The sequence below is a fragment of the Rhinopithecus roxellana genome, chromosome 9 (genome assembly GCF_007565055.1).
Source record: "Rhinopithecus roxellana isolate Shanxi Qingling chromosome 9, ASM756505v1, whole genome shotgun sequence".
NCBI lineage: Eukaryota > Metazoa > Chordata > Mammalia > Primates > Cercopithecidae > Rhinopithecus > Rhinopithecus roxellana.
The window spans coordinates 97,531,918-97,553,570 of NC_044557.1; positions in this window are offsets into that span (position 1 = coordinate 97,531,918).

Consider the following 21,653-nt stretch of genomic DNA (forward strand, 5'->3'; position numbering starts at 1 on the left):
CTTTTCTTTTTTTTTTCCTCCCAGGTATGAGGTAGGACTTCTCTGGAATAAAGGTCTTAATTTCTTAATGGCCTGCTGTTACTCAGAAAGATGAGGGAAGGTTAGAGTAATATTTTCAGGCTTTCTAACTGGCTTCGGGGGAAAGGGGTTCTGGTTTCTATGACCCATCCTGGGGAAGAAGAATTCTAATTACTATTCCTCAGGAGAGAATAAGGGGTGAGAGATAGGAGGGCGGAAGTTCAGAGAGAAATGTTGCTTATGAGGCTTTCATTTTGGAGTATTGGCTTTTCTGAGCCTCAACAGCAGATTGTCTGAGTCTGTAGCTTTTAGTACTCTACTCGTTTGTAAAAGAAAACACATTCACTATGCAGCATAGGCTTTGGGTGGCCATACAATGCAAAAAGTAAAACTTTGCCAGTCCGTGACGCCTTTCATTCTCTAAGAGCTTTATATCAATTAACCTATTGATTCCTTTCAGCAACTCTAAGAGTCAAATTATTATCCTTATTTTTTTACCGAGAAGGAAACTGAGGCACAGAGAGGTTAAATAGCTTGCTTATAATGAAAAAGCTGGTATGGGAGGCAGACTTCAGTTTCAAATCCAGGCAGCCTGGCGCTAGAAGCTGGGCCCATTCTTAACCACCATGCACACTGCCTCTCATCATGTGGTTGTTAAGGACATGCGTTGTGGAATCAGATAACACTTTCCTTCTGTGGGCATGGCTTTGGACAACTTACTAAATCTCCATTAACTTCAGTTTCTTCATCTGTTACATCACAATAATATGAGTACCTGATTTAGTTGGTTCTTATGTGAAGTAAACGGAGTAAAACCTGAAAAGACTAAGCATGATGCCTAACGTGTGGAAAGAGCACCCCAATCAATGTTTGCTTTCATTCTTATAGTTTTATTTTTGCCAAGGGTGTCACTTTAGACAGCCTAGAGGGCCAATATGGGATCAAACTTGAAAAACAGTCTTTCTTGGTGTCCTTAAATCACTCTGCATAGAAAATCTATCTTACTCATTCATGAAACTCACTCTGAAAATATATACATGTACATAATGTGCACATATGTTGTTTCCTGATGGGGAAGGTAGGGAGGGCTCCTCCAGCTCTGCTTTGTGATGCATCTGAGCTCCTGAGTATAATATAATCACTTTCTTTTGTGGCTTTGGATTTATATACACAATATAGCCACAGGCATGCAGGCATATATTTTTAGATCACTCTCTGAAAATGGAGCGTCCACATTTTTAAAAATAAACTTGTGCTGGGCTAAAGCTGGAATCAATGAGTGGGGGGGGGGAACCCACAATCCACTCTGCCTGCTCCTTGTCTTTGCAGCTAACAGCCAAGTCTTATTCTTCCACCCTGATTTCAACTGATTCTTTTCTTTTCTATGCTAGAACAAGTGGTGCAGATCTCAGCAAATGACCAGAGTGGAGTCAGCTGTTAAATATAAATTTCTGACTCCTAGAAATTTGGCTCCTGACAAATGTTCTTGAAAACTTTTAGGATGTGGCAGCATATTTCAAAGGCTCCCCTAGGAAACCTCAAGTGAAATCAGGCTTCTCACAGATCCTCTTCAGGCTGTGACCCCACCTAGTACCCATTGCAGGGGACTGGATCCAGTGAACACAATCACCTTCTGTCCATGGCCTTCATGAAAGACAAGGAAGGGCAAATCTCTGCTCCCAGTCCCCTCGATGCATCCAAACAGCCAGGAACGACAAACCTCTGCTCCCAGCACCCTTGATGTATCCAAACAGCCAGGAAAAATGTTCTCATGACTGATTCCTGTTGCTGAGGCAACTCTGTTGGTCCTTCCTATGGTAATATTGGCAGCTTCCCCTGGGGATCAGAGAGTGGGACTGGGTGACAGTTCTCTGCGTAAGAGACCAAGGCATTATTAAAAAATTATCCCCATATCACACTCTGTTCCCAGTACCCAAAAGTCAAATTGCAAAGCCTGATTTTAAACTCTGAAGAAATGCCCAATCTCATGATTATGGACAAGCAGAGCAAAGGAGGTACCTGGGATTGATGGGAAAGACCTCACTGGAAGAAGCTCAACTTCCAAAGATAGGGATAAGGGGAGGAGTCAGGAAGAAAAGAGAGGAAACAATTGTCATTCAGCTTCTAAAGGGTCAGAGGCAGCACCAGGGGCAAATCCTTTAATTTGCCACTTAGGCAGATTTGGAAAGGTTTTGGGGGAAAAGGGGAGGTCAGTGAGAAAATGGGAGATTATAACAATTACAAAGAAAAAGAATTCTGTTCACCCAGTACCTTGAGGAAAGTTTTAAGGCAGACAAGATTGAGAAAAGATATTAGTAAAACTCTCCAGGAATTAATGGCATTGCCAGTGACACAGATTTGTAATCTTCCGGTTTAAACTCAGACAAGATCAAACCCTTTTGGAAATGCAGTCTGCGCTTTCGGAACGACAGCAGTCACTGTGACTTCTTCACTTTATGTGCTATTTTGCTTCTAAAGGGCTTCAACGTGTCTGCTTCTGTTACTCCAGCCTGCCTTCAAAATGAAATTAAAAAAAGAAAAAATTGAGGGAACAGATTGACTCTGAAGCATTCCAGAGAGAAGAGGTTTGGCACATAATCCCATTCCAAAACAATTTTATCAAAAACGACTCTTTGCCTTTCACCTTTTCATTGTTTTCTGAACACACCCAGGTGGAAGGAGCTCCAGGTTTGCTTTCAGATTTGCCAGGGATGGAAACTCAGACCCCAGGATCGACAGTATAACTGCACAATTTACATAACCTCTCTGAGGCTGAGTTTCTGTCACCTCTAAAGTGAGAAGCCTACCATTTGAAAAGGCTACCCCAGCATGCTTACAGGCTCTTAGAAAACATAATCTATTATTTCTGTTGTATCTAGTGACTCCCAAACATAAAGCTAACCTATTATGTTAAGAAGACTTAACAAAAGGTTGATAACTATTTGAGGAAATTGATTCCATGCAGGCTTGGGAATTGTTTTTAAATTCAGAAGAGAAAATGCTATTTTATCAGTATTGCTTAAACAGAGTTTAAATAGTGTCGCTGTTTCCTTTAAGAGGCGAATTGGACTGGGCTCACATTGCACGTATATTTCATCTACAGTTGCCACATATGTGTGTTTTTCTCAGCAAGCAGCACATATGGAACAACTCTTTATGGAAAATAAGAGTGATGTCATCTGCCTAGCAATACCAGGATATGAACTCAGACTCCCACAGTGCCGTTGGATCCACACAGCTACCAGCGCGCTCTGAGGAAGGGAGACTATTTTGAATGTTTCCGGAGTTGTATGCTTTGATTTTCTTCTGAGAAATCACTGGGAGGGTGTAATCTGATTTCCACAAAGAGAAATTGGTGTGTGGGGACAGAAATAGTTTATTCGTAGGGATTCCTAAGGAACTCTTTGAAAGTGTTTCTCATATTTCGGAACAGAAAAGTAAAAAATGGAGCAAATGTGTTGCATTCCCTTTCATGTTGAGGAAAACAGTTTCCCTGTCCTTTCAAGAGCTCCTGTCCCAGGGAATCTGCTCCGACTTGCTATTCAGTCTGCATTCTTCTGTGGCATTGCTGAACAGATTAGCTCTAAAGAGAAGTTTAGTGCTTCTCCAATGATTTAAGTTATTTTAAACAAGGATTTCAGGATGAAATGGATGAAAGGAAGCCAGTTATTGGGGCATGTTCTCTCCTTGAGGAAAACCTGTTTGTTTGTTTCCTTGTCTTAGAACAGATAATTTAAAAAATTAAAGTTTATTCATGAAATTGTATTGTGATGGCTTAAATTCCATTCTTTGTAGCTCTATACAATGCCCTTCATTAGCACTGATCTCCCTATAGAAAGATCCTTGGTAGTTACTTGGAATTCAGGCTCCAATTCAGGCTCTAGTCTGTTAAGAACTAATCCCTGTAAGCTTGTAGGAACTGCCACACTGGGCTGCACTGAGAGAACTTCCTGGCGTAACTGGAGAGGTCAACTGGTGGTCCCAGGACTGATTTCTTGCAGAAAGTAGGCTTGGTTTGGCGGAGTTTTTGAAAAGGATTTAAGTTGACATGCTTTTAGCCAGGGGTATGCACTCTTTTCACCTCAGATCCTAGCTGTCCCTAGTACAATTACCATTGGCCTTAGAATCATGTGAAATTACCTGTTCAGTTCCCAGAGGCATTTGAATTTGGGGCCCTGGAACTGGAAGGGGCACCCACAAGATGTAATAAGGTGTAAATTCGTATAAAACGTTCACCAAATCCTGACAGTGATCAAAGTGAAGTCACTTACCTCAAATCTCAAAGTCTCTGTTTTTCCACTACGGGTTGATGGCAGCTCTGCTTCATGTCTTGTTTTGAACGTCCAGGCTCTATCTGGATGTAGCCATGTTTATTGCAAAGGAAAAATGGATGGGAGGCTGAGGCAGGAGAATGGCGTAAACCCGGGAGGTGGAGCTTGCAGTGAGCTGAGATCCGGCCACTGGCACCCTAGCCCAGGCGACAGAGCGAGATTCTGTCTCAAAAAAAAAAAAAAAAAAAAAAAGAAAGAAAAAGAAAAATGGAAAAGAACCAGTGTCTTTGAAAACCTTTGGCCAGAAGTTGCACATGATGCTTCCAACTCCATTGGCTAAAGCAAGTCATGTGCACAAGCCTCACTTCCTATAAAGAGCAGTGGATATTTTAGACAAACTATTACTAACCTCATCAATTAAAAAATATTTATTAGCTTAGCAGAAGCTAAGTGAAGCGATAAGAGGTGAATCCAGCATTTCCTCAATTAGAAAGTGAAAGACATACAAGAAAACGTTCAAGAGTATAAAAATTCTGTTGTTGATGCATGCCCAACGTTTATTCCATATTTTATCCAGTAACAGAATCTGATTTCTACTTTGAAACCCATTTCTCTTTCTCATTTATAGTTCTGCAGTAACTGACACCAGATGTCCTTCCTCTACCATAAATTATTAATTATATAGGGTGGGAAAATGCTAGTTTTGTTAACTGAATAAATAAATACTATGGTTGCTGTTGTGAGTTGAATTGTGTCTCTTCCCAAATTCCTGCGCTGAAGTCCTAATACCCAGTACCTCAAAAACGTGACATTATATGGAAATAAGTTTGTGGTAGATGTAATTCGTTGTGATGAGGTCACACTATAGGAAGGGTGGGGCCCTAATCCCATACGACTAGTGTCCTTTTAAAGAGGGAAAGTTTGTGCACAGATGCACACAGAGGAGCACACTGTGTGAAGATGATGCAAAGACTGGAGTGATACAGGAGAAGCCAAGGAACACCAAAGGTTGCCAGCAAACCAACAGAAGCCAGAGGGCCATGGAGCAGATTCTCCTTCACAGTCCTTGGAAGAAACAAATCCTGCCAACATCTTGATTTTGGACTTCTTGCCTCCAGAACTGTGAGACAGTAAAATTCCGTGGTTTAAGCCATCCAGTTTGTAGTACTGAGTTACAGCAGCCTTTGGAAACTAATACTTTGGCCTTGATTGAATATACAAGGGAGAGAAAGAGATGTTTGGTGAAACACAATCTTGGCACAAGTGAAGGATCAACAATCAAATAATAAACAAATAAAATTTCCTTTGATCTTCTGATAAGGAAAGAACATAAACATTTTAAGGAGAGTGAAAATCACCTGGTGACCACCAAACAGACTATTTGGAGGCAAAACTCCTTATCTGAGGAATTTAATAGAAGGGAACAAAGACCACCCTGTCGCATCTGGTTCCAGGCTTCTTTCAACTTTTATAAGTAACTAAAGTCTGGATGTATCTCCAGAATGCCGTGCTGAAAACTCATTTTACAACCCAAAGTTCCCCTAAAGCTCCATAAAGACCCCTAATGAGATATCCACCAGGGGGCGCTCAGTCCTCTCGCCGAGGCAGCCCTCTACACTCTAGTGTAGCGTTCCTCCTTTCTAATATACTTTCCTTTTTCAAACCTATACTGTTGTTGGTAAATTCTTTTTACTAACACGTGAGTTGACCACTTCCTGATGCTGGGGCTATGACATCTCGTCCAGTAGATTGGTATGATTGAGGGAACTTTTAGGGAATACAACATAAATAAACCATTGTAGGTCAATGTTTTAAACTCTGACATACATCAAAAGAAGTTTTTAATTCTAATAACCACTATAAAAAGTTGGGGGCATCCTGTAAGCCTTCCTGTTTCTATAAATGTCATCATGATTTTATAAACTGATATAAATACTTTTAGAAATAATATGCTCTGTGATGATATCCCTTTTAAATTGGGGGCAGGGGTGGGGGGTTGTAGTTTAGTGTTAATGATTTAAAGTAAGAGCTGTAGACCCAGAATATCTGAGTTAAATCTGGCAGTATAATTTCCTGAGTTATGTAAACCTTTTGTCTTAGTGTATTTTCTGTTGCTATAACAAAATACCACAGACTGGATAATTTATTTTTTAAAATAAATGTATTTAGCTCACAGTTCTGGAGGCTGGGAAGTCCAAAAGCATGGCACTGATATCTGATGAGGGCCTTTTTGTTGCATCATGACATGGTGAAGGGCATCTCAAAGGAGAGGGCAAGATCACATGAGTCAGTTCATGTTTCTTTTCCTCTCCTATAAAGCCACTGGTTCCATCATGGGGACCCCACCCTCAAGACCCTATCTAATTCGAATTACCTCCTGAAAGTCCCATCTCCAAACATTATTGTTAGGGACAAACTACCCCAAGAAAGCTTCTTGGTGCTGCCCACCCCTTCTCCTGATGCTCCACAACTCTTCTCCGTGCAGCCCACCCTTCCCCTAACACTCTTCATGTTTCTAAGCCGTTATCTAAGTGCCACAGAGAAGTCAGCCAACTTCACTTATCAGATCGTGCTTCAGTAAGCAAACCCCAATTACAAACCATCTAGGCCACACAAGGTGAGGTGGTGGGCAGCATAAACAAACGTTTACCTACAGCCTCCTGTGATAAACGTCACAAGGTGCTATGTGGCAAAATTAACCAGCAAACAACCCCGGGATGCGGCCATACCAAAGAACTCCCTCAAACTCCCCTCCCCAATATAAACCCTTCATTCTGTAAGCTTGTGGCTGCTTCCCTTGACTGTTAAGGGGGCGCTGGCAGGTTAATACATTGCTTGCCTGGGCCGGGTGCCGTGGCTCACGCCTGTAATCCCAGCACTTTGGGAAGCCGAGGCGTGTGGATCATGAGGTCAGGAGATTGAGACCATCTTGACGAACATGGTGAAACCCCATCTCTACTAAAAAATACCAAAAAATTAAAAATTAAAAAATAAAAAATTAGCGTGGCGTGGTGGCAGGCACCTGCAGTCCCAGCTACTCAGGAGGCTGAGGCAGGAGAATGCCGTGAACCAGGGAGGCAGAGGTTGCAGTAAGCTGAGATCACACCACTGCACTCCAGCCTGGGTGACAGAGCAAGACTCTGTCTCAAAAAAAAAAAAAAAAAAAAAGAAAAAGAAAAAAGAAAAGAAAACAAGAAAAAAAGATTGCTTGCCTGACTTTGGGTCTATTTTTCTTTTCTCTTGGCTGATCTTACAATTATCAACATATGAATTTAGGGATTATATTTCCAACACATGAAAGGCGGGGGACACATTCACCTCCTGAAATATTCTGTCACTGAGAGTCTCATCTATAAAGATGATATAGTGATAATACCTGATGCAGATGTTTTGCCTGACTACACTTTAGTTATGCTCTCCTGCACCTTTTCTTAACAAGGCCCATCTATATCCTTTCTTAGAATCCATTTCTGTCAGTGTAGTGAGAATCCTCCACCCTTATCCCCGCTATCCCTCAGGTGATACCTGATGGTTCTAGCTGCCTTCAGTCAGAACTTTGTTACTTGGTTCAGTCTGAATCCCCCCAACACTTAATGTCTCCTCTTAGTAATTTTCTATTCACTTAATGCCCACACTCCTACTCCTCCTTCTCCCTCTCCCCACTGCAGCTTCCCTCCTGGTTATAAATCCCCACTTGTTCTGATTGGCTGATTGTACGTGGAATTGAACCCACTTCTGCACTGGAGTCTTCCTTCCTCTATTGCAATAATTTTTGAATAAAGTTTATCTTCTGTACTTTAACTTCTGTCTGGCTCTCACTTTCTTTAGCATGTATAATATTAGGATTATTAGGAGGATGAAAGTAATGTTGAAGAGGATTAAACTGTGAATAACATTGCCTCTTCATTCTAAAATGGGAATAGTAATCGTATCTAATGCATAAGATGGTCGTGAGTGTTAAATTACACAAGCTAAAACATATGAAGCAGGTATAAAAAGCACAGCTAGAAAGTAATAAGTGATCAATAAATGTAAGTTATTACTATTATTAGTATATTCTCTAATATAACGATTTCCAAATAATATAAATTCTTCTGCATAAAGTTATGATGAGTATCTTTCTGTCAAAATAATGCAGGAAGAATATCTTTCAAGGAAAGTATATATATATATGTACACACTTACATATATATATATGTACACACACACATAAATATATATATGTATTTTTGAGATGGAGTCTCGCTCTGTTGCCCAGGTTGGAGTGCAGTGGCACATTCTCGGCTCACGGCAAGCTCCACCTCCTAGGTTCATGCCATTCTCCTGCCTTAGCCTCTTGAGTAGCTGAAACTACAGGCGCCTACCACCAGGCCTGGCTACTTTTTTTTTTTTTTTTGTATTTTTTAGTAGAGACAGGGTTTCACTGTGTTAGCCAGGATGTCTCGATCTCCTGACCTCGTGATCCACCTGCCTCTGCCTCCCAAAGTGCTAGGATTACAGGTGTGAGCCACCGTGCCCAGCCCAAGGAAGATATTTCTATATTTTCAAAATTCTGATTTTAGGATCATTGCTTTTAATTTTTTGCAGGCTTTATGTTTTTATTGAAAATAATCCATTTATATAAAGAAGCTCAGTACAACTAGATTATAATTTTAGTGTCCCTACCCTGAAAATGTTATAGCTTTTATTTTACTGTTTAATTTTTGTTTGCCTATCACATATTTATAGTATTCTGCTCTTACAAGTCAATTACAAAACTTGTTATTATTCTGCACAATTTTCTCAATAATTGGCCTTTACAACAATTTTCCATTTTTTAGTTTTATGTTATAGAAAAATGCATTATCTTCAATGGGCAGCAATTTTTTTAATATAAACTACAAAAAATCAATTTTTAAAAGATAGAATAAAATATTTAAACTGCTAAACAAAAAACTAAACCAAACCCACTGCTTAGAATTCTATACCCAGCTAAAATATTCTTCAATAATGAAGGTGAAATAAAAATTCTGATTTTAGAATCACAAGTCTTAATTATTTTCTTCAGGCTTTCTCTGAAAAACTAAATGAGAATTATAGAAACTACACGCACATGCAAAAACTCCAAAATACACAATGTTTTCAAGTCTACTTGGAATATTTACGAAAACAGGTATCATGCTGACCACACAGAAGCACAGCTACCGAAATTTCAAATGGTTGAATTCATACAGAATTTGTTATCTGACCACAATTGGATTAAACAAAAAATAAATAACAATATAACTAGAAAAATTTCAACTCTCTGAAGAACATTGTCTCTTAAAATATTGAAAAAGAAAAAAGAAAAGTAAGCCAAAAGACCAAAGTAGGAGAGGAAAATTTTGGCTCAAATTATTTCATTGTTATAGTCTTATGAGCATGTAAAAGTTAAATAATTTTCTAATTGTTCATTATTAATATACAGAAATATGATCAATACTTGTACACAAATCTTTCATTCAGCAACCTTCCTAAATTCTCTTAAAATTTTTATCTTTTGTAGATTCTTTTGGGCATTTTAAATATACTATAAAATACAGAATATATGTGCATTATGTGTGAGTGAAGACATTTTTGCTTTTATTTTTTCCTAATCTGTACGTTTTCCCCCTTTTTCTTGCCTTACTGAAATGGCTAGAATCTCCTCTATAATATTAGAGATAGCAATCATAGAAATCTTCAGTATGTTCCCTATTTTAGGGTGAAAGCGTTCAGTTTTTCCCTACAAAGTGTCATGCTAGGTTTTTATTTTGTTTTGTTTGGTAGTTACCCTGTGTCAGATTCAGGAAGCTTTCTTCTATCCCCAGATTCCTGAGAATTTCATCTTGAAAACGTGCCAAATTTTATTAAATGCCTTTCTATGTATACTTATGTTGTTTTTCTCCTCTATTTTGATGATTATCAAAATTACTTATCTTGTGGTTAGTTATCCTGATTCATTTTTTAAAAGATAAATCTGTATTATAATCACAGGATAAGTCCCATTTGGTCACTATGTAATATTTATTACTATATCTCTAAATTTCATTTGATAATAGTTTATTTAGGATTTTGCTTATATGTTTATGAGAAATATGGGTCTACATTTTTGGGGGAAAGGATGAGAGGTCCTATTCTTTTCTGCTTTTGGTATTAGAATTGTATCATCTTCGTAAAATGAATTGGAGCATGTTCCTGTTCTCCATTTTCTGAAAGCTTTGTGTAACCTCTGCTGTGTACTAGACCCCTAAAAGATACGTTTATCCAGAACCTGTGAATGTGACCTCTGTTGGAAAAGGGTCTTTGTAGATGTAATTAAGTGAAGGGTCTTGAGAAGAAATCATTCTGGATGGCAACTGTCTTTATAAGAGATTTCAAAGGGAGAAAATGGAAGAGACAGCCATGTGGAGATAGAGGCTGAAATTGGAGTTGTACTGCCAGAAGCCACACAGTACCTGGAGCCAGCAGGAAACTAAAAAAAAAAGATAACAAGGGATCCTGGCCTAGTGTCTTCAGGGGCAGTGTGTCCTATCAACACCTTGTTTAGGGTCTTCTAGCCTCCAGAGCTGTGAAAAATAATTTTCCTTTGTTTTAAGCCATTCTATTTGTGATAATTTGCTATTGCAACCCTAGGAAATGAATATGATCTTCTACCTTACACCAGACACAAAAATTTAAGATGAGTTTTAGACTTAAATGTGAAAAGTAGAACTCTTAAGTTCCTAGCATAAAACATAGATATTGGAGGATTATCTTCATAATCTCATTGTTGGCAAAGATTGCTTGAAAAGCTCAAAAGGATCAGGATAAACAGCTAATGCATGTGGGGCTTAATACCTAGGTGATGGATTGATAGTACAGCAAACCACCATGGCACACGATTACCTGTGTAACAAACCTACACATCCTGTACGTGTATCCTGGAATTTAAAATAAAATAAAACAAAAAGAAAAGCACAAAAGGAACCCACTATAAATTTTTTAAATTGATAGACTGGACATTATAAAAATTATAAAGTAAAAAGTTACCTTCATTAACCTGAATATACTTTTAAAAACCCCTAAAAATTAACAAGAACAACAAATAACTGAATTTTAACTAAACAGACAAAACCTTTATGCATTTCTCAAATAAGAATATCTAAATAGCCAGTAAGTATGAAATGGTGCTCAACACCATCATTCTGAATCTTAAAATTGGGATAATTTGTCTTTCTTCATCTAATATTACCTATGTCACAAGCTTGTTTTAGGACATAAATGAAAGAATGTCTACAAGACACTGGACCCAGTGTGGGACTCATAGTAAGTCACCAGTAGCTATAATTCCGAGGGCAGTGTTCGACTAACCTATTGCACAACAGTTGCAGAAAATACATTGCAGAAAATTTGAAACAGATTTTTTTAAAAATAAGATCTAACAGCAAAGACCTTCTGTTGTAATTTCTTGAGTTGTCATAGCATTAGAACACTAAATGCACACAACTCTCACTTTGCGACTGGGACTAGACAGCAACGTTTTGGTTTAATTAAGAGCTGCTGAATAAATTCAACTTGTGAAATAACCCAAGGTACCAGCAGACCCCTGTGACCATTGAGAAGTCTTTATTTCTTCTCTTGCCTCATTCTTCTTGTTTGCTCCTGGAGGCGAAAATGCCAAACAGTAGAGATTCTAAGAGTTTGTTAGTAACTTTATGCTGATCACAACTTCAGCTATTCCCTGCACAGAAGGTGTTTTGTGATGTGGCTGCTACTCTCCCTCCAACTTTGTCCTTACTGTTGTCTTTCTTCCACCTAATATTTTAGAAATATTGAACTAAAAGTTGAAAGTAGATCTCTGAACTTGTCATGCTATCTCATGTCTTACCTGTATTTATATCTGCTATTTCCCCCCTGAAACACCCTTCCCACTCAACTACTTTCCCCCAGGTTAGTCTAGCTCCTAAAAATCTTTAAATTTCTGTCCACAAGTCATCTTCCTCTAGCAGCCCTGAGCATCCCTTCCAAGTTTCTACAGGTCTCTGTCGGGGCGCTTAAGACAACACATTAACGATGTCTCAATGCCATCCCTCCCTCTCTAAACCCCTGTTTCTGTAACATTTTGGATTTCACTCAATTACAAGGGGCAAAATACTTCACAGCATGCTTGTCCGGTTGTTTTTAGATAATGGATTAAGAACTCTCTGCAATAACAAAGAATTGTATCCATTCCTGCCTTATTCAAAAGATCCTGGAGACCCACCAGTGGGCCACAGATCATACCCTGGAAATCACCAGGCACACAAATATTCTCAAAGTCAGGAACTGGTATAATGGTTAAGCATGTGAGATCAGGCCAAGTTCTCGAGTTTGAATTGTGGCTCACCCACTTACTGATGGTGTCTTGTGCAAATCACCTAACTTCTCTCTCAGTTCTCTTGTCTGTATAATGACAATCATAACAGTATGTTTCTCATCAGAATAAAATCAGTTAACTCATGCAAAATATTTACAAGAATGCTTAATGTGTAATAAAGACACTCTAGACAATAGTTATTATAATTAGTAGAGTTATTTCTATACCATCAGCTCTTATCCCATTACCTACAACATAGTAGATATTAAATAACTGTTGACTGAATGAATTAATGGATCAGCTCATATGGGCTGCTAACTGTCTAGCATACTGAGAAGCGCAGAGAGGAATGTGACTTAGCTCCACCTCAACCCATTTTGTCATTGTTTTTAACTGCTTTCAGCAATACAATTTGAGGACATCTGAAGAAAAGAACCAAGAACCATCGCTTCCTGGGGTGAACTTCAATCTGGAGAGTTGTGAGAAGTCAAAAAGGTGCTTGCCTTCTTCTGTGTGCACAGAAGCAAGATGATCCTAGGGAGGAAAGAGAGGACTGAAGAGAGAAAGAGAGATAGAGAAAGAGAGAGAGAGAGAGTAGGGGAGAGAGAGAAATGGAGACTGACTGGGTGAGCGAGAGAGAGAGAGAGAGAGAGTGTGTGTGTGTGTGTGTGTAGGGGAGAGACAGAGACAGATTGTGTGTGTGTGTGTGTGTGTGTGTGGTGTGTGTGTAGGGGAGAGGGAGAGAGAGATTGGATTAGAAGTCAGGAAATTGGGGTTAATTCTCTCTGTGTGGCATTGGGCTAAGTCATTTAATACTATCATTTTCTCCATCATGTTGGAATTATTTATGCTCTAGTTGTTCCCAGTAGATAAGATCCTTGGGGAAGAATCCATGTCTCATCCTTTAGTGTCCTGTATTTCACACAGCAATGGTGCATGACTGCCTTTGGGTAAGAGTCTTTCAAAGGGAACTAAATGCAGAGCCTCTATTCTTTCTTTATGAAGATGCCTGCCCAGCCCATATTTAGGATCTTGATTAATTAATTAGTGAGAATGCTTATTTTGAAGACCTTTAAATATTCCAAAGGCTACAGAAATGTATGCTATTACTATTAGCGTTTTCTGAAAAATAGCAAGTAACCAATACACACAAAAGACACAATTTACAAAGCATTTTCATATCCAGTGACCAATTTAATTCTGGCTGACACCTTGATTTATAGAAAGGCATTATTATACCAGTTTCTCCAAAGTTCCTGCTTAAATGAACATTTTGAGAAATAAAAAAATATATATGTTTTACATTCATTGAGAGATGCTTGTTTTCAAAAGATTTTTAGAGTAATTCTTGCCTAATAAAAATAATCTGTTTTTTTTTTCTCATAAAAGTTTGGATGTTTCATACTGAAGTTGCATTTACCTGGGTCTGAATATGAACATTCTTTTCCCCTCAGTATCAGAGAACTCTTCAGATAGAACATTTCCTACACGCATCATGGTTTAGAAATTTTGAGGCTGGGTGCAGTGGGTTGTGCCTGTAATCCCAGCCCTTTGGGAGGCCGAGGCAGGCAGACCATCTGAGGTCGGGAGTTCGAGACCAGCCTGACTGATATGGAGAAACCCCGTCTCTACTAAAAATATAAAATCAGCCAGGCGTGGTGGTGCATGCCTGTAATCCCAGCTACTTGGGAGGCTGAGGCAGGAGAATTGCTTCAACCTGGGAGGCAGAGGTTGTGGTGAGCCGAAATCTTGCCACTGCACTCCAGCCTCGGTAACAAGAGTGAAACTCTGTTGCCAAAAAAAAGAAAAGAAAGAAAGAAAGAAATTTTGAAAATTGATATATTTATTTGTTTTAAAAGAGTATAAAATAAAATGAATGTTGAGAGCGAGTGCAGATTAGGAGTTGGATATACTTGTGTCTCATTTCTCATTTCTCTCATGGTCATGTGCATGTAAGAATTCTTATGTGGGCCAGGCGCGGTAGCTCAAGCCTGTAATCCCAGCACTCTGGGAGACCCAGACGGGCAGATCACAAGGTCAGGAGATTGAGACCATCCTGGCTAACCCAGTGAAACTCCGTCTCTACTAAAAATACCAAAAAATTAGCCAGGTGCGGTGGCGGATGCCTGGAGTCCCAGCTACTCTGGAGGATGAGGCAGGAGAATGGCTTAAACCTGGGAGGCGGAGCTTGCAGTGAGCCGAGATCGCGCCACTGCACTTCAGCCTGGGCGACAGAGCCAGACTCTGTCTAAAAAGAAAAAGAAAAAGAAAAAAGAAGCCTTCTCTGTAAAACAGAGAAAAAGCCTGTGCTAGCTCCTAAAGTGATTTTGAGGACTACCTGAAATAATGCTGATGAAGAATTTAACATTGGGCTCAGCAAATAGCAAATGCCTAACAAATAACACGTTTCACTGTTCGTAATAACTATGTTTTATAAATGAATCATAGTTATTAATGAAATACTTTTACATTAATAATAGTAAATGTAGGGGTGGTTTTGTTGTTAGGAAAACCATTGACCATGCTTTGATATGACTTCCAGGCCAGTGAATAATTCACAAGTAAGATCAGTTTAGGGTCTGGTAAATCACAGCATTTTGCTCCATTCTGTGGTTGCAGTTGGTATCTGTTTTTCATGGCTGCTGTCACAAGCCACCACATATACAGTTCTGGAGATAGAAGCATAAAATGGGGGCCAGGCACAGTAGCTCACACCTGTAATCCCAACACTTTGGGATGCCGAGGTGGGTGGATCACCCGAGGTCAGGAGTTTGAGACCAGCCTGGCCAACATGGTGAAACCCTGTTTCTATTAAAAATACAAAAAATTAGCCGTGCATGATGGTGGGTGCCTGCAATCCCAGTTACTCAGGAGGCTGAGGCAGGACCCAGGAGGCAGAGACTGCAGTGCTGCCCTCTGGCCTGGGCAGCAGAGTGAAACAATATCTCAAAAAAAAAAAAAAAAAAAAAAAAAAAAAGTGGAAAATGGGTCTTGCTGGGCTAAAATCAAGGAATGAATGCAGCAGTACAGCAGTGTATTCCTTTCTGGAGGGTCCTGGGCAGAATCCTTTTCCTTTTCTAGACACCACCTACATTGCTGGCTCATGGCCCTCTGACGTCTTCAGCCAGCAACGGCACATCTTTCTGTGCATTTCTTCCATAGTCAACTTCCCCTCTGATTTTCTTTCCTACCTCCCTCTTCTACTTTTAAGCACCTTTGCAATGCTGTTAGACATACTCATACAATCCAGGCTAATCCTACTTTGAGGTCAGCTGACTGGCAACCTGAATTCCATCTGCATTTGATTTCTCTTTTCCATGTATCCTGACGTATTCATGAATTTCAGAGGTTAGGACATGGACATCCTAGGGGTGGAAGTGGGAGGCATTATTCAGCCTCCCACATAGCTCCGAATAATACTAGGTTAGAGACAATTATCTGCTCTGAATCTGAAATTACTAAAGATGTAGGTTTGGATTCTGATTTCAGATTTTGAACTGATACTTCCTATGGCCCCAGGCCCTGTTTTCATATGGCCCTGTTTTCCTACCAGCACGCATTCTCAGATATACCTATTCTACAAGACAATCTTTGTTTCTGGGACGGTCGTGAGCTATCAGGAAATCCAGTCCAGTTTGATACAACAGCAGAAATTGGCAATGGCTTAAAGTTTATGTCTTTTTAATTTTGTTCTGACTTCCTGTATTTTCCTGCTTCTTTGAAAGCCACCTAAGAAGGCCCAGTGTTTACAGCATCCTTCAAAACCCACATCTAATTTCCTGCAAAGTCAGGAAAGCTTAGGGGTGAAATAAAAATGTCAGAGGATTTAGTGGCTGTGAAGCTCCCCCTGACAGTGGAAGGAGCTGCACCCCGTGCAAGTCATGACCAGCTTTGAATCGTCCCATCTGGATGGGAAAATATGAACAACTGTGGATCACATGGCTTTCCTGTGCCAGGTGCTTTGTATGCAACATCTCTAAGTATCATCACCATCATTTGGAAGCAATAAAAATAAATTTTAAAGGGACTAAATAACTCATAGGATGTTCAGCTTGTAAGTAGCATCAGAGGCAGGAGTCAAAACACAGTGATTCTGATTGTAACAGCAAATCGTTTTCCAGCTTCTCCAAGCCTCCCCTGCACACGCTTATGCTGGTTGTACATCACAGTGCTTGGTTTACAATCTGTCCTAGAATGAGAGCTGCTGGAAATCTGAACCACGATTCTTTCATTTGTCTCCTCCTTCTAGTCTTGTGCCTGGTTCATAGTCAGGCTTCAGCAACATTTGCTTATTTTATGAAAGTGTGGCTCAGCTAGGACATTGGTATGAGTGTCTTAACTGCACCAACCTACAGAGAAAACCATTTTGGGAGAGACAACATCAACTTTGATACTGGTGGAAAATTGGCCCAGGATAATTTTTTCTTCATAAGCCATTCCCATGATATTTGATTTGGCTGTCTGAGGCATATTAATCAATCCTCAAAATTCCACTGAGGGAGCAACTCTACTCATTGGTAATCAGCTGGTATTTATCTACTGAGACACTTGGGAGGCGAAATGGAAAACGAAGCCCTTTTGCTGGAGTACCTTAATTTAACCCCTCTCTCCCAATTTCATCTGAAACTCATTTATCTTGCAGAGGTGCACCACTCTGCCTAAAAGTAATACTCTTAAGACAATTAACACACATTTTCTGAATGACGCACACTTACTAAGTATCAAACACTGTTTTTGTCCCTGGGTGGTGTATGTTTGGATATCAAAGGACCAGCAAATGATCAATTCACAGAATGCAACATTTCTCTAAACTTCAAATATATCATGTATGTAGTACTCCACAAGTACAGGCTAAAGTCTTTTTTAAGAATTTTTTTAGTCATCTTGGGATCTTTCCCTTTTTGGATGACTTTTTAATACCGTGGAATATTTTTAGTCATTTAGGACCAAAGTGTCCTTTGACAATTTGCCTGAAAATATCCTCCACATAAGCAAACCAGGAAAATATATGAATCCATTTAATGCTTGAAACAGTATCTATCATAACACATAAGAAATGTGACAGTTGTGCTAAATATTCAATATTCGAAACACTTTTTAAACCTCTTCCAGAATGGCTAGGGTTATACTGATAATGGTAAGGAAATGGAGCAACTGGAACGTTTCTGCACTGAGAATGAGATTATAAATTTGTACATTCAGTTTGAAGACGTAATGGCAGGATCTGCTAAAGCTAAACAGGCATACATCTTAGGATTCAGCAGTTCACCTCCTTGGTGGTACATGTTTGTGTTTGTGTGTGAATACTCCTTGGTTTTACGCACGTTAATATGCTGGGTTTTTCACCAAAAGACGCATTCATTTCTTCCCAAATAATTTTTGTATATGACTTTATTGATAATAGTCCCAAAGTAGAAATAACTCCTATTTCCATGAAAAGTACAATGAATGAATGTGATCACATACACACACACACACACACACATACATACATACACACAGAGAAAAAACTGCATAAGAATGAAGAACAAGCTATTACAGTAGACATCAACATAGTCGAGTGTCACAGACATAAAATTATTATGTAAAAGTCTGAAACAAAATGAAGTTAAAAACTTATCTGTGATAAATGATTGAGGTCTCTGACAATTGAGGTCATGTCCCTTGGGATGGTCTGTAGTGGAGGTTTTCAGCATGCTGCAAATGTTCTATACCTATTCTGGCTGGTAGTTATGTGAGGATATACACATGTAAAAATCCATTGAAGTATACATTCATTGCACGTTATGATATGTAAATTATACCTCAATAAAAAGTGAAATGAAGTACATGCATAAATCATATATTTTAGGTAAATTCGTGGAAAATTGACTGCTAGGTCTATGGCCTTATAAAGAAAGGCATCGAGCCTTTAAATGCAATTTTCTCTATAGATCCTTTATTAACACTACTATTGGAAACGCACTCCTCTTTTTTTGAGATCCCATAGCACTATGTGAATGTCCTTCACATGGGACCTATTTATTCTTCTGTCTCACCTATAGGTGTGTTATGTTATGCCCCCACTCTATTCCACAAGATTCCAAGATTCCTCTTGGAATGTAGAGATGCAGAGGTCACATTGGACTCATTCTTGTCCCCTTCCTCCCTCCATAGAACATTGTCACAGTGTCCAGGTCCCTTTGTAGGAACAGCCCACATGGGTGTATTAAATTTGATACCTAATCCATGCCACTTAACCTGGGGGAGCTACTGTGTTAATCTGCTTAGACTGCCATAAAAGAATACCACAGACTATGTGGCTTGCACAATAGAAATACTATTTTCTCAGTGTTCTGGAGCCTGGAATTTTAATATCATAATGTCTCCAGGATGGGTTTCTGGTGAAGTACGTCTTGCTGACTTGCAGATGACCACCTTTTGTTCTCAAATGGCCTTTCTTCTGTGTGCTGCAGAGAGGAGGGATCTCTAGTATCTCTTCGTGTTTTCACAAGGCCAGTAGTCCCACGGGATCAGGGTCCTACTTTTATAATCTCATTTGGCACTAATGAGCTCCTTAAAGACCCCATCTCCAAATATAGTCTCATTAAGGGCTACAGCTTCAAAAAATAAATTTGGGGTGTGGAGAGCAAAATTCTATTTATAACAGCAACATTGGTTGAGCCTCTTTTTCAAGTTCCCTTGGCTCCTGAACCTCTCTACTCACCTCATCTTCACCATTGGTTCTGCTTGGACTTCTAGTCCCATTATTCCTCCTGCCCTCACGGTCTGGTCTCACATTCTCTTACCCCTTGGTTTGTTCCTCAACTTGTCATTCCTAGTCACTAATTGGAAAAGTCCTTGGACGGAATCCTAGCCAGGTAGAACCCCACAGAGGACACCAGCTCTGGGATCCTCTAATGTCTCTCTTACAGTATTCATAACATTTCTTCTATGACACTATGTATTTCCCCAAAAAACTCATGTTCAACGAAATTGCTTGGGAAATATCACAAACCTTATGAGAAAAATCAGATTAGAGGAAAGATGACTCAAAATGTATAAGAGACTCTAACTAGAACCCTAATAAAAACAATAACTATTCTAACTGGAAACATAGTACACAGTTAAATTTCTACTGGCTTCTTCCTACATTACAGTCAATATTTGTCCCCTTAAATATGGGGCTTAAGCCTCCTTCTTAGCAATGTAGGTCTTTGAAGGACATTTGCTTCTATTAGAGTGCACAGTGATCAATATTAGAAGTCTCATCCAAGATGTAGCTTTCTCCATTCATTCATTGTTTCAATTCAGAAGGAAATGTCATCGTAGTTCTTTATCTGCACAAATGTCCCTCCCTGTTAGGTTAACATAGTGGAAAGCCTGCAGCTCTGGAAACAAATAAATTAGCTACCACTTACACTAAAGAACGTCCCCTCCATAGATTTTCAATTTTTACTTCTGATCTTTCTCTTTACTGTCGTCCTGGATTGCTTCAAAAAATATCCACGTATTGAAAAAATTGTGCAGGGACCAACACAACTTATACACTTTATTGACATCATTTCCCCATTTACCAGTGGCCTGCCAGATAATCCCTGCCAAAGAAATACTCATTATAACTAAACAGAATGTGGCAAACCATCAGGCCCTGCTCTTTGAAGACACTCCTTGCCACTTTCTCCTATGTTTCCATCACCAGAGCCGGCAGAGACACAAAATTAACCTTTTGTGTTACTGACAGGCAATTAAGAAATACATCAGTTCCTAAATCTACAATCTGGGAAAAGGAATTTTAAGGCAGAAGAGGCGACAGTGTCCAAGACCCCAGCAAAGATTAATTGGCTCTTTTATTCACATAGTCATGCATTCAATTAACACGTTTTGAGCATAAACACTTTATTAGATAGTAAGCAAAAGAAAGAGACTCAGATTCTGCTCGATGCTGCCACTTATGTTACTTTACACAATGCCCAGAGCCATCTGGTGAGGCAGATATTCTTTCTCATTCTCTTTTGCAGATGAGCAAGCTGAAGCTCCCCAGTAGATGACAACACAACTATAATGCACCGAGAGTAGAGGACGCATTTGTGCTGTCACTCAAAAAAAAGCACTGATACAAAACTTAGATTCGGAGCATTATTTTAGGCTCTGTCCTGACTTTCCTCTTGATTGACCCGATTCCATTCCCTCTGACCTGTCTATGTTCTTCAAATGTAGATTAGCTTTTCTAATTTTTCTGAGTTGTGATTTAGCTTTCCCCTAACATGCTGCTTCTATGATGGCCCTCTCAGTTTGAAATCATATATCCCACATGCAAATGACACCCACACGTGGTCATGCTTGGGGTCAGAGAAATTGTACTCAGCCTAAACATACTGGCTTGAGGCCCTGGATTTCTAGAAGGTGATATTGGGCATAAACACATAGTCATACATTAGGGTATCTACAAGAATTCTCTTTTTCACTTGCTCAAAATTATGCAACAATAGGGCAGAACATTATTTGAGAATTGCTCTGTGTGCATCTAGATTCCATGATCATTTAGCAATGCTATTATTTCCTTCTTGTATAATTAAAAAGACATGCAAGATACAGCTTCTATTCTTAAAGCATCACAGCTGATTGGTGGGGAAGGGAGAGTCACGTCCATGTCAAAAATCAATGCACGGTCTAATGTCATCAGTGTGAAATGCTCAATTACAGACACAGGTTCTTAGAGTGACTGGAGTCAGAAGAACGAGGTGACATTGGATATTGAGTGGATTAAAAAAAAACTCCATAGAGGGCTTCAGATGTTTAACTGGGTCCTGAACTGGTAACTCTGGGTTACCAACGGGAAATTGGATAATTTAGTCAATCATTCTTCTCCTCTTAAGAAATGTTCACATATTGAAAAAACTGTTTGGGGATAAGCCTCCATCTCTACCACCACAGTTGCACATCATTTTTAAGTTGTCTCATTCATGTTTCAAGTTTGTGTTGTGTAGGACGTAATCTCACTACCTCCATCTAGCTATATTGTCTCCAGCAACCATTTATTTATAAAT